The following is a 14348-nucleotide window of genomic DNA, read 5'->3' on the forward strand; positions in this document are numbered from 1 at the left end:
AAGGTAGAATGGCCTGGCTTCGGTGGGCTGTTCAAGCGGTTGATGGCCTGCAAGGAAGAAAATGCGATCAAAGAGGAGACCGGAGAAGACCGGTCGAACCCCCTCCGATGGAGAAATTAGATTTGTAGAGGAATAAGTTCCAAGTGTTTTGGAAATGTGTCTGAGAGAAAAAACTTACCTCTGTTGGGTTCAGACCGGTCCCTTATATAGGGAGCCTGGGGCGGTTATTTGTCCAATAACCTCCCCAGGTTTTGTGGAATCCAACAACGTCGGAGTTAACTGCCTCAACGGATATAAAAACTATAACCGCCAATGGGAGTTTAACTTATTCAAATGTTGCGCTTTCGTCCATCCGATGTAGGACTGTCTGGTCATCCAAGGATATCTGGTGGCTGCTCATGGACGACCTTAATGGACGATCATGTCATCAATGGGAGACTTAGCTTATAAAGTGGCGCTATTGTTCAATGGACGTTTCTCCTTCTTCTGGGTTGACTCTTGGATCAACCTGCGCTATAGGCTTTGGACGAACCCTTTGGACGAACTGGAGATGGATTATTTTCCGCTTCTCTATCAGTTGCCCCTTTGTTCAAAGGGTCGTCCAGGACATCGTTGTGATTTTGGCCAAATTTCAATTTTTCGTACGCCACGTGTCGCGAAACCGTTGGTTGGCCAGTCGCGTCGATCTCGTTTCCCAAAAGATTCGCCACGTGTCTATCTCTGAGTGGCGAACGTCGTTTCGTTGACCCTGTTGTTGGGGCCTATAAATAGTACATTCTCTTTCATGCCCCTCACTTTTTTCCTCATTCTCTCTTCTGTCAATTCGTCCAAGATTCTCGTCTAGCTCTCGTCCTAGTTTCATCAGGTATTTCCTCTTTTCTTCTTTTTTTTTTAGGCTCTCATTTTAAGTCTTCTACATTCCAAACATGTCTTCATCTTCTAGTTTAGAGAGAGAGATAGACGACTACCTGGACGGCTCTGAGAGTGAGGGTAGTATAGGTAGTTCGTCCTGTAGTGATTCCTCAGACGAGCATTACTCGTCTGGGGTTCCTGGCATTCCTTTAGAGGAATTTCAGGAACAACGACGTAGGGCAGCTTCTGGATCTAAGGCTAGTTCGTCCAGACAGTCGTCTAGTCCTCCTCAAGACGAGGAAGAGGACGAAGAAGATGTAATCTATAGTTGTGCCCCAGAAGTAGCATCCACCTTAAACGGTGCTAAGTTAAAAACCCTTGTAGATAGATATCAAATTCCTAAAGAACTTAACCCTCGTCTACCCCAGCCTGGAGAATGGTGTTGTTCCCCTTCCTCTGGCTTAGGGGTATATACTTCTTACCTATTAGCTGGCCTTAGGTTTCCCTTAAACTCTTTCTGCAGAGACCTCTTCCAAAGGTTGGGTATTGGGCCAAACCAGCTCAACCCCAATGGTTGGAGGACGATAGTTGCCATGCAAGTATTATGGCGTGAGGCATTGGAAGGGGACCGTCCAATTACAATGGACGAGTTCCTTTACTGCTATAAGCCCTCAGAGATCAAAAAATCTGCTGGGTTCTACCAATTTTCGTCCAGAGGTACATATTACAGTTTAATAACGGGCCGTAGTTCGTCTGACCGGCTTTGGAAAAAAGAATTTTTTATTATTTCTGGAAATTGGGCTGGGGACCCAGCTGATGTGGGTATTCCCCTCTTCCCACCTTTTACCAGCCCTCTAGGTCGTCTTCGTCCTGAGGGTATGTCTTTCTTTCCATTTTACCTTGTTTCTCCTTTTTAAAATTTCTTATCTGTTACTCGTCTAACCATTTATCTTGGTGATGCAGCTGTTGTTCGTCCACGCTTGGACAAGTTTTTCTTGGACCGGATAGACGTGGTTCGCACCTTTCCAGGAAGGACTTTCCACGACTTAGTTACCCTTAGTCGTCTAGCAACCTGGGGACTTGGTCCACTTCCTACTGCTGAGAACCTAAGTCACGAGGAGGTCACTCGTCGAAGTAAGTGTCGTCCATTATATTCTATTATTTCAGCTCTCGTTTCTTTTGATTTTCTTTTTAATTTTTCTGATTAATTTTTTCTCGTCATAGGGATAAGCACAATGAGGGAAAACAAAGAGAAGACAGTGGCTAGCGGGGACGAGGATGTTGCTGCCCCAACTCCCAAAGTGGCTTCCGTCCAGACTGGGAAGAGGAAGTCCAAGCCAATCTCAAGCAATGTGGACCTGGACGACCTTCCCAGTCGTCGTGGCCACAAGAAGCAAAAGCCAAGTAAGACTTCCCTTCCCAAGGTTCCTAAGTTCGTACCACCAACAGTGAACTTGGACGAACCTGTGGACGTGGAGCCCGTCCAAATAGTTCATCCTGCCCAGTCTGATCCTCCCCCTGCTCCCAAAACTTCTCACAAGCCTAGCCCGTCTAAGTCCTCTGATCGTCCCTCTAATTTGGTTCTGGACGAGGGTTATGCATGGAGGACGTTCAAAGGGATCGTCACTGATCATGAAGTTAACGAATGTTACAACATGTCAGTGAAGGAGTTTGAGCGTTCTGGCATCCATGACCTTTTCAAGGTAAGTTTCTTCCTCGTCCTTGTGTGTAAACATTTAATTTTGAATGAAATGTCTTAACTCCTTTTCGTCCAAATGCAGGCCATGTCAAAGTTTTATACAGCGACTTGCCAAGCCAAGGAGCTTGCTACAGAGGCCAAGACAGCCAAGGATAAGGCTAAGGAGCTAAGCCATGAGGTCTTATCCAAGAAGGGGGAGGTCATTAGGTTGACCGAGGACTTTAATCGTCTGCTGGGAAGCGAGACGAAGCTGAAGAACGATGTTGAGGAGCTCAAAGCTGACAACTTAGAGAAGGATACCCGCATCGTCCATCTAGAAGGGCAAGTTGCAGAGCTTACCTCGTCCTTGGAGAAGGCACGTGAAGAAGCAATTGCTGCTTTTAAGAAGTCTGACGAGTATAAGAATCGTCTAGATAGTCATTATGCAGCTGGTTATGAAGACTTCCGTGCTGATGCCAAGGACGCATATCCTGATTTGGACTTCAACTCCTTCAAGCTTCCTCTTGCTACAGAGAGTTCCATGTTGCAGACGAGTTCCGAGGACGTCAATATCATGGACGATGCTAACACTGAAGTTACTCAGGACGAACCCAAGTGAAATCTATTTCCTTACAGAATTTATTTTTATTTGCTTTTTCATGGAAGTGCCCGTTGTTTTGGGCTTTTTACTTCTTTTTTCTTTTATTTTAAAGCTCATGCAAGTACAATCATCTCGTCCAGGATTGTGGACGAGTTTTATATACATATTCAAAACTAAAGGGGTTTTTGGACGTTGGTCGTCCACCCTTTGAATTTCATGAAAGAAATGAATACTTCTATTTTTACTTCCATTGTGTTTGAATATATATGTTTTCAGCTTTATGTATGAAATTTTTATTTTCATATCAGCAATGTGGTTCGTCCATCTAGGAATTCAGTTCACCTCGTCTTGGTCATGGGGGTGAATTTTATTACATCACCAAGATAAAGTATGTTGATTCCTTTGGCTAGATTTTTCATCATTCCGAAATTATGGGCGATCATTTTGTCGTCCTGGATGATTAGACTTTTATCGTTTCTCGTCCAAGGTAATGGATTGTTAAGCTAATTTTGAAGTCTTGGCTCGTCTGCGTCTCGGACGAACACTTTTGGGAATTCATCTCGTCTTGGGGTCTAGACGAGTATGCCCTTTTCATCTCGTCCCATGTTCTGGACGGATGAAACATGCTTTATTTTTTGCTTGGGTTTTATCTCGTCCTGTGTTCTGGACGAATGGACCTTGCTTTGTATTTAGCTTGGGTTTCATCTCGTCCTATGTTCTGGACGGATGAAACTTGCTTTGTATTTAGCTTGGGTTTCATCTTCGTCCTATGTTCTGGACGGATGAACCTCAGTTTCATTTTCAGGTTAGGTTTCACCTCGTCCCATGTTCTGGACGGATGTACCTTTTCATCTTTCCTTTGGAGAAAGGTTTATGGACGATATATCCTTGCGTCCAAGGATTTCATTCGTCCATGCTTGCTTTCTTTTTGCGGATCAATCTGAATGAACATATAAGGATTCCAATAATATATTTGAAAACAATATATATATATTTGAAAATCCAAACTTATGTAAACATTCGTCTACAGGCATGACACATGCTTATTAGCTAGTGCCTTATTGAATTTAAAAATACAAACCAACTCGTCCATGAATAGCACAAAAGTGAAAACACTAATGTACTTTCTAGGGGATTATTAAAATACTTAAAAACACTAAACAGTAGTAAAACACTTCTTCTCGTCCATACATCTCGTCCAAGGACACTGGTGAAGAGTCAGCACTTATTGATGGTACTTCCTGAGGTGCTCAACATTCCAAGGGTGTTCCAGCCTTCGCTCATCCAAAGCTTCCAAATAGTAGGATCCTTGCCTTTTGCAGTTGATAACCCTATAAGGTCCTTCCCAATTTGGGCCAAGTTTCCCGTAGGCCGGGTTTCTTGTTGCCAAGGTAACCCTCTTCAAGACGAGATCTCCGATGTTGAAACGCCTAGGCTTTACCATAGCATCATATTGTCTTGCCATGAGATTTTTGTACCTTGCTGTCCTTTGTTCTGCATCCATTCTGACCTCGTCCATAAGGTCAAGGTTAAGACGGAGCTGTTCCTCGTTTTCCTCAGTTTGGTATTTCCTGACCCTGTGGCTCGTCATGTGTACTTCTGCTGGTATAACTGCCTCGCTTCTGTAGGCTAGCTTAAAAGGAGTTTCTCCTGTTGGAGTTCTCGCTGTAGTTCTATAAGCCCATAAAACACCTGATAATTCATCCGGCCATATCCCCTTTGCCCCTTCGAGCCGAGTCTTGATGATCTTCAGCAAGGATCGGTTCGCTACTTCTGCCTGGCCATTGGCCTGTGGGTGGGAGGGTGAGGAGTAATGGTTCTTCATTCCAAGTTGTTCACAAAATTCCCTGAAGGGTGTGTTGTCAAACTGTCGTCCATTGTCAGACACTAGTACTCTAGGTACTCCGAATCTGCATACAATGTTCTTCCAGACGAAGTTCTTGACATTCTGCTGTGTAATTTTGGCTAAGGGTTCGGCTTCCACCCATTTTGTGAAGTAATCTATTCCCACCACCAGAAACTTCATTTGCCGAGTTCCAGTCGGAAAGGGCCCCAAAATATCTAGTCCCCATTGTGCGAAAGGCCAAGGGGCCATCATTGGCGTGAGATATTCTGCTGGCTGTCTGGGAATGTTGCTAAAGCGTTGACATTGATCACAGACTTTGACATATGCTTTAGCGTCAGCTTGGATGGTTGGCCAATAGAATCCACTTCGGATAACTTTATGGACGAGTGATCTGGCTCCCGAATGGTTCCCGTATGCTCCTTCGTGAACCTCCCTCAACATGTAATTTGCCTCGTCCGGAGCCAAACATCTTAAGAGAGGCTGGGAAAAACCTCTCTTATATAACACCTCGTCCATAAGCACATACCTGGCTGACTTGACCTTGAGCTTCCTAGCTTCGTCCTTTTCTTCTGGAAGCCTTCCGTCCTTTAAGTATGACACTATCGGGGTTATCCAATTTCCTTCTCCCTCTATCTGCATCAGTTCTGGAAGGTCTATGCTCGGCATGTAGTGTACATCATTCATTTCATCCAAGGCCTCATTCGCAGATGCTTCCTTCGCCAAAGTATCTGCCTCCACATTCTCTTCCCTTGGGATTTGAACAAAATCTGCTTTTTTGAATTTCTTCACAAGGCGTACTACCTTCCTTAGATATTTCTTCATTCTGTCTTCCTTGGCTTCACATGTCCCATTGATTTGGCCTATGACCAATTGAGAATCTCCTAGGACAAGTATTGAGTCTGCTTCTACGGACTTGGCCAGTTCCAACCCCTTTAAAAGGGCTTCATACTCCGCTTCATTGTTAGTAGTCTGGTATTGCAGACGGGCCTTGTATTTCAATTTGTCCCCTTCTGGCGACTGCAAAACAACTCATATTCCTCCAGCATATAATGTAAACGATCCATCAACATGGACGACCCATTTGTTGTACTCGCCTTCCCCCAGGTCTTCATAACATGGAGTGAACTCCGCAATGAAATCTGCCAAGGCTTGAGCCTTTATTGCACTTCTCGGTTGATACCGAATGTCGAATTCACTAAGTTCAACTGCCCACTGAACGAGTCGTCCTGCGGCTTCCAGCTTGTTCATTGCCTTCTTAAGCGGATGGTCCGTCATGACATTAATGACATGAGCTTGGAAGTAATGTCTTAACTTCCTAGAAGCCGTTATTAGTGCGAAAGCCAATTTCTCCATGAGCGGATATCTTCCCTCTGCTCCTCTGAGTGCCCGGCTAGTGTAGTACACCGGCTTTTGTATTTTCCCTTCTTCTCTGATTAAAGCTGAACTTACGGCATGTGGGGACACCGCTAAGTATAGGTACAGTTCTTCTCCTTGCACGGATGGACTTAATAATGGGGCAGTTGTAAGATAATCTTTCAGGTCTTGGAAGGCCCTTTGGCATTCGTCCGTCCACTCAAATGCCTTCCTGAGGACTTTAAAGAAAGGTAAACACTTATCTGTGGCTTTCGAAACAAACCTGTTCAAAGCGGCAACTCGTCCTGTGAGGGATTGGACTTCCTTGATACTCTTCGGTGGCTCCATGTTCAATATAGCCTGGATCTTATCCAGATTTGCTTCAATTCCTCTTTGCGAGACCATGAACCCCAGAAACTTTCCCGACGACACTCCGAATGCACACTTGCTTGGGTTCAACTTCATCTTATATCGCCGAAGTGTTTCAAAGGTTTCCTGTAGGTCATCTAGATGGCTTCCCTCGTCTATGCTCTTCACAAGCATGTCGTCGACATAAACCTCCACATTCCGTCCTATCTGTGGACGAAACATGTGATTCACTAACCTCTGATAAGTTGCCCCTGCGTTCTTCAAGCCGAAGGGCATTACTTTGTAGCAAAACAAGCCTTGGCTGGTAATGAAGGAAGTTTTCTCCTAATCAGCTTCATCCATCTTGATTTGATTATATCCTGAGAAGGCATCCATGAAACTCAGCAACTGATGGCCGGCAGTAGAGTCCACCAATTGATCAATGCGTGGTAGAGGATAACTATCCTTGGGACATGCTTTGTTCAAGTCCGTGAAGTCTACGTACATTCTCCACTTTCCATTAGCTTTCTTCACCATCACCACATTGGCTAACCAATCCGGGTAATAGACTTCCTTAATGAACTTTGCTGTGGTCAGTTTTTGAACCTCTTCCTTGATTGCTTTGTCCCTCTCGGGAGCGAATACCCTCTTCTTCTGACGGATGGGCTTAAAAAAGGGGTATACATTCAACCGATGAGTGATCACACTTGGGTCGATTCCTGACATGTCGTCATGACTCCATGCAAAAACGTCGATACTTTTTCTCAGGAACTGGATGAGGTCTTCTCTTGCCTTCTCCTTCATACATGTTCCAATTCTGGTAAATTTCTCTGGATCATCTTCTTGCAAAAGAACATCTTCCAATACTTCCGTGGGCTCTGCAATAACTCTTCTTTCCTCGATGCTCATTGTCTGCACCTGTTCGTCCAAAGCCATCATGGCTAAGTAGCATTCTCTAGCTGCCAACTGATCTCCTTGTGCTTGTCCTATCCCGTACTCCGTAGGGAATTTGACTGATAGATGGTAGGTCGAAGTTATCGCCTTCCAACTATTAAGAGTGGGTCTTCCAATAATGGCATTGTATGAAGATGCACAATCTACCACAAGGAAATTGACTTCCTTGGTTATCTGTTGCGGATATGACCCTACCACAACTGGTAATGTAATGGTACCCACAGGCTGCACCTTCATTCCTCCAAATCCTATCAGTGGCGAGCATACTGGACGAAGTTGATCTCGTCCAAGCCTCATCTGTTGGAAGGCGGGGTAGTACAATATGTCTGCTGAACTTCCGTTGTCAACTAACACTCTCCTGGTTGTATAATCTGCAATGAGCAGTGTAATGACGATTGCATCATCATGCGGGTGATGGATCCTCTCAGCATCTTCGTCGGTGAAGGAAATGGTTGGCTCGTCCATTGGTCTCGTCCTTGGTGATCGTCCAGAGAGCTGGACGCTTTGTACCGCTTTGAGATACGTCTTCTTTGACTTGGAAGATTGCCCCGTCGAGTTCCCTCCAACGATAATCCTTATTTCTCCTAGTGGGGGCCGGGATGATTCCTCTATTTTTCCTTTCAGCTTCTCATCTGTACGATCCCTTCCAACAAAGTGCTTCAACTTTCCTTGTCTGATAAGGTTCTCTATTTGCTGCTTTAGGTCATAACACTCATCCGTGTCATGCCCATGGTCCCTGTGAAAGCGACAATATTTGTTCTTATTGCGCTTGTTGGGATCCCCTTTCATCTTCTCTGGCCATTTTAAAGTAGGATCGTCTTTGATTTGCATGAGCACCTGATTAAGTGGAGCGTTCAGGGGCGTATAATTCTGGCTTCTTCCCAAGGGACCTATCTTCCTGCTATCTCGTTCCTTCCTATCTTCCGTCCGTCCCTTCTTTGGACGAGGGGCTTGTTCTGAGTGTCGAGTTGGGTGCGCTTCCATCCTTTCAGCTCTTTTCCTCTTCTTAGCTATGATTGCATCTTCTGCATTCATGAAGTTCTGAGCCGAATGGACGAGCTCGGCCATGGTTTGAGGCTCCTTCTCATATAGCTTGTGGATAAATAAATCCGAATTAATCCTGTTGTGGAAGGCTGCCAGTAGAAGCTTGTCGTCCACCTCGTCCACACTAAGGGCTTCTCTGTTGAAGCGAGTGATGAATGACTGCAGGCTTTCGTTCTCCCCTTGTTCTATGGTCAGTAAGCTGGACGAAGAGCGCTTGTGCCTCTGTCCCCCGATGAAATTGTTAACAAACAATTTGCTTAACTCTTCGAAAGAACTTACGGAACTTGGGGGGATTTTACTGAACCAAACTCGTGCCGGGCCTTTAAGGGTAGTAGGGAAGGCTCGACACATGATTTCATCAGGGACCCCTTGAAGGTGCATTGTTGTCTTGAATGTTGCAATGTAATCGAAGGGGTCACGCGTCCCATCATACGAGTCCAGGGAAGGTAGTTTGAACTTTGATGGTAGAGGGTGGCCATTGATGGAAGCCGTAAAAGGAGAGTCAGTCCTGTGGACCAAATCCTCTATAGGATTCGTTCTCCTCATGTTCTCCTTCATCTCCTCCATGACTTTCTTCATTTGGTCCATCTCCTCTTTCAAGTGTGGCACTGTCCGTGAAGTGGTGCCTCTAAACTGACTTCCAATCTCAGTATTCTGTGTGTCACCATGACCTTGCGTCTGCCCTGCATGTTCCTCACGTGTCTGTCTCCTGTGAGTGATCTCCATCCTTAAATCCTGGTTTTGGCGAGTCAATTCCGCCATTGCAGCCGCCATGGATTGCATATTCTGAACGGATGACGTCTGCATGACTGGTGCAGATTGGCGATCACGCTGAGGATCACTTGAAGCGCCTTTGCTTCCCTGACGGCCAGGGCTAGTAGCCCTCGACCTGGTCCTGACCATCCTAACCCTTTTGTCGCGGAAAAGAAAGTCGCAAAACAACCTTCGCTTCCCACAGACGGCGCCAACTGATGATGCTCCAAATCAGTAAGGTAGAATGGCCTGGCTTCGGTGGGCTGTTCAAGTGGTTGATGGCCTGCAAGGAAGAAAATGCGATCAAAGAGGAGACCGGAGAAGACCGGTCGAACTCCCTCCGATGGAGAAATTAGATTTGTAGAGGAATAAGTTCCAAGTGTTTTGGAAATGTGTCTGAGAGAAAAAACTTACCTCTGTTGGGTTCAGACCGGTCCCTTATATAGGGAGCCTGGGGCGGTTATTTGTCCAATAACCTCCCCAGGTTTTGTGGAATCCAACAACGCCGGAGTTAACTGCCTCAACGGATATAAAAACTATAACCGCCAGTGGAAGTTTAACTTATTCAAATGTTGCGCTTTCGTCCATCTGGTGTAGGACTGTCTGGTCGTCCAAGGATATCTGGTGGCTGCTCATGGACGACCTTAATGGACGATCATGTCATCAATGGGAGACTTAGCTTATAAAGTGGCGCTATTGTTCAATGGACGTTTCTCCTTCTTCTGGGTTGACTCTTGGATCAACCTGCACTATAGGCTTTGGACGAACCCTTTGGACGAGCTGGAGATGGATTATTTTCCGCTTCTCTATCAATATCATTATAAATTTATGATGATATTATAGCATTATTGTAAAAAAGTTTTGCAATTAGAAGACCAGGTAATGGGTTTGTTTTGTGCTTTAATGCTAAAATTCATTGACATATACCTTTTGCAAGACTCAATGCCAATGCTTGGATCCCCAATGAAAAAAAGACTGAAATTTTATCCAATAGAGGTATCTATGTACTAATGAGTGTATTAATTAAACCTCAAATATTAGACAATAAATAAAAAGTAATTTTTTACCAAAGAAAAAAAAAATCTTTTCAATGATGTGGTAATGACTATTTGTTTTTCTTAGTTTCAGAGTGGAGAACTCATTAATTTCCCACACACATATGTCGAAAGAGCACTCTCTCTAGCTCTCTCTAAAAACAAAATGAAATAAATAAATAAAAAAATTGTTGGAAAGTGATTTGTTTTTAAAGCTTCTTAGTTGCGCTTCAGACCATCTTCCTCCATTGTGCTTTGCGATGAGTCTACTCCATTTCAGGTATGATAATTCTCTAAAAACTTTAATTCTTGCTCTACCTTCCTTTTATTTTGTTCCTGAAACTTAGCTCTTATTATTATTTTTTTTATAGCTTTTTTAAAACAAATTCTCACCATCACTTTCTTTGTTTTTGTTCACGTCAACACTTTTATATAATATAAAAAAATTTGTAAAAAAAATTAAATAAATGTATAACTAATTACTAGTAAATAAATTTATACTCAAATTTTATTTAGAGATATTAAATATATAATTTTATTAAAATTTTTAGTTATAACTTTTTAATATTTGGTTGTTTCACTCAATAGATAATGTTTATTCTAGTTGTATAGTCATTAAATAATACAAATGGATTTTAAGTGAAAAAAAATACCAAAATTTTAATAAATCTTGTATTAATATTTAAAATATAAGAATATGCTCCACGTAAAGTAATTGTCATAAGCCCCACAATACAAGCCCCAGTCAGAATCTTCTTAAAAAATGCTTTTACTTTTCTTTTTCTTTTTCTCTTTAGCCTATGGATTGGTTTGAAAATAGATATTAGTGTTTATCAGTTTTTAAAAGGTTTTTATTTTTTTTTTTTTTCCTCTTCTTTTTGAACCTATGAGACTATTCTCCATGATGTAGCTTAAGTAACACTTTACCTTTCAATAATCACGCCTCTAACTTTCACATATAAAGTTAATCTGGTCTCTCTGAATATAGATTTCAGATACCAAATGTGAAATGGCTGAGTTTAGAAGGAAAATGGAATCAATGATTTGATGAAAACTGTACGGCAGGGGAAAAAGAGTCCACTTGGGGTGATGGTGAAGGGCCCCAACGCCAGTAGGCTACAAATGTTAGGATTTGGATCCGGTGCAATATCCTATCCCCTAGGGTATTGCACCGGGTGCAATTACACCATATTCACTCACATCAATTTTTACCATTTTTATTTTTTAACTTTTTTTTTTTAAAAAAAAAATTCAATAGTTGAGATTGAATTTTTTTTTTTTTTTTTTAACTTTCAATCTCAACTATGTATTACTATTGCATCAGTAGGTATTGCCCCTGATCTGAATCCCAAATGTTTTTAGCTTACAATTCCGATCCTATCCAATAATTGCATGGTGTAATTCCATAAAGTTGTGAAGTGTAAAAGTTTGAAAGGTTAAAAAATAAAAAGTTCAAAATGATTAAAAAAATTTCTAATCTAAGATGTAAGAGCTAAGATTAAAAGTGAATTTTTATATGTAAATCTTGTCCATCGATTCATTATTGCATTGCATCGAATTTGAATCCCCTAACCTAAGGAAAAGTTTGGTGACACTTTGTCACCAATTTTGTCATCAGTGTATTTTTTTTGTGTTGTGATGGATTTTAGTGAGGTGAATTTGTGAGAGAGTATGTTAATTCTTATGTAGAAAGACTGGTAATAGCAAAATTCCTTAACTTAAATAACTCTAAGCACATCAAAAATTTCACATAAATTTTTGCACTCCCTCTTTTCTTTATGTTTGTGGAGTCAAATGAGTGAATAGTGGTTCTATGTGAGATAGGTAGGGCTGTTCACATACCCAAGCAAACCAACCTACTCAAAAGATTCAACTAGACCCAAACCAAAAACTAATCAATCCAATGATTGCAACAGTTAACGATAGGTTTTCTCCTTCAAAATCTGACGATGATCGATTGAGTGGCAAGTTAATTACTTCAAATCCAATGAGCTCGATCCAATTGACAAGGGGTATAGATTTATGAGGGTTATCACTAGATCTAATGAATATATGCTAAATCCAACGAGATCTCCATTAAATTTACTAAGATCTTCACTAGATCTAGCAAGATATTCATCGTTCTGGTGAGATTTCATCAAGATCCAACAAAGATCCTCTATCTTTGCCTCTCCCTGTCATTAGTTGATGTCAACCAAATTCTACCGCCACCTATGAAAAAATCGAGCTATCCAAATTGCCATTCTTTAACGGTCGATGGCAGATTTTGATATCCTCTACCCGATATGATCGGGTTGAACATAAACTCAACTCGATCCAACCCGTGTGAACGCCCTTAAAGATATGCATTTATCAAATTTTGACAACATCCCACGAGCACTCAATCCTCGTGGATGAATAAGGAAAGACAAATCCCTTTAAAGTATCTTTAGCATTGTTTAACGAAAAATTGTGAAAACAATAGGTCTAATGACACGACGAAATTTACAAAATATTTCACCTGACTAATCAGAATCCACCGTCCATCCAGTGAGAAAAATTGTGATTTTTTTTGTCTGTACTCTCTGGCACTGATGTGTCTGATGGGTGCTGGCAATGCTTAATCCTAGACAATTACAAGGGCCCCTCCCAACAACTGCCTACCTATAGGACCCACTTGGCATCTTTATAGCAATATTTGGTATAGAAATAATAGTGAGAATGGTTTTACAATTAAAGAATAACATTCATACATTTTGAGTCTTTGACGTCTCACCATCACAATTTCTGATCAACGATGTAGCCTTGGTTATTATTCCAATGGACCCAACTCTTTTATTTTTGGATAGGAATGGACCCCACTTATGAAAGGTACACGCACAAATTAAGACCCACATCATGTGGAATTATTACGTGGTATGGGTGGTGGTACCATCCTGAGATGCTTTGCTTTCTTTCACAGTTGAAGTTGGAACAAGTAAAATCAAGAAACGAGACTAATAATTATAATAAAGAACACTCGTTTGTTTGAGGGGAAAAGAAATTGGAAAAATGGGGCAAAGACCACTTTTGCAGGAGAAATGAAAGCACCATGCTAATAAAAGTCTCCTCTAGAAGAGAAAACAAAAGCTTGGACCAGCTAGACTGCTTGATGATCTCAAAGATTTGACAAATGAAAATGTAAAGTAAAACTCATTTCCAAAGTAACCGCCAAACAATGAGGAATCTCCATATTTTTCAATTATTGTTTTGCTTTCAATTAGCTAGGCTATGTATGTGGAATGTGATAGATGGGATGGCTTTGTCTTCACTCCAATCTTCCAAATGTTTGTCTAACCGCATCTTCCTAAATTGCCACTCAATCTTTTTCCATTTCTTTTATTTTTCCCGTACATCCATCTGAATTTTCTTTGAGAATAAAGTAAGTGAAAACATCCATCTAAATTGCTTTGTAAAAGGTGAAACCAGCTGTTAATATGTGCAATTTACATTAAATAAAAATAAAAACTTATTGAACTATATTTATAATTTATAAATAAAAAATTTTAAAAAAAAAAACAAAGAATCGGTAGAAAAGATGCAATATAATTTAATCGTAATTTATTTAATATCAAACTATTTTATTCTAATAAAATAAATAGTGTTAATTAATTCAAACAATGTGAACTTTCAAACACTTAGTAACACAAAAAGAGTTACCAAAAAAAGTTAAAACCTTTCATATTATATATATATATATATATATATAATCCTATTAATATATACTTTTAAGATATACATTAATTATTTATTTAAAAAAAATTTATAAAAAATTTTAAAAACTGTCAAATTAATTATTTTCTTTTTCTTTTTCTTTTTTATAAAAAGTTTCTTAAAATTAAAAAAGTAACTAATTAATACGATAGT

Source organism: Quercus robur, chromosome 10 (genome assembly GCF_932294415.1).
Source record: "Quercus robur chromosome 10, dhQueRobu3.1, whole genome shotgun sequence".
Lineage (NCBI taxonomy): Eukaryota > Viridiplantae > Streptophyta > Magnoliopsida > Fagales > Fagaceae > Quercus > Quercus robur.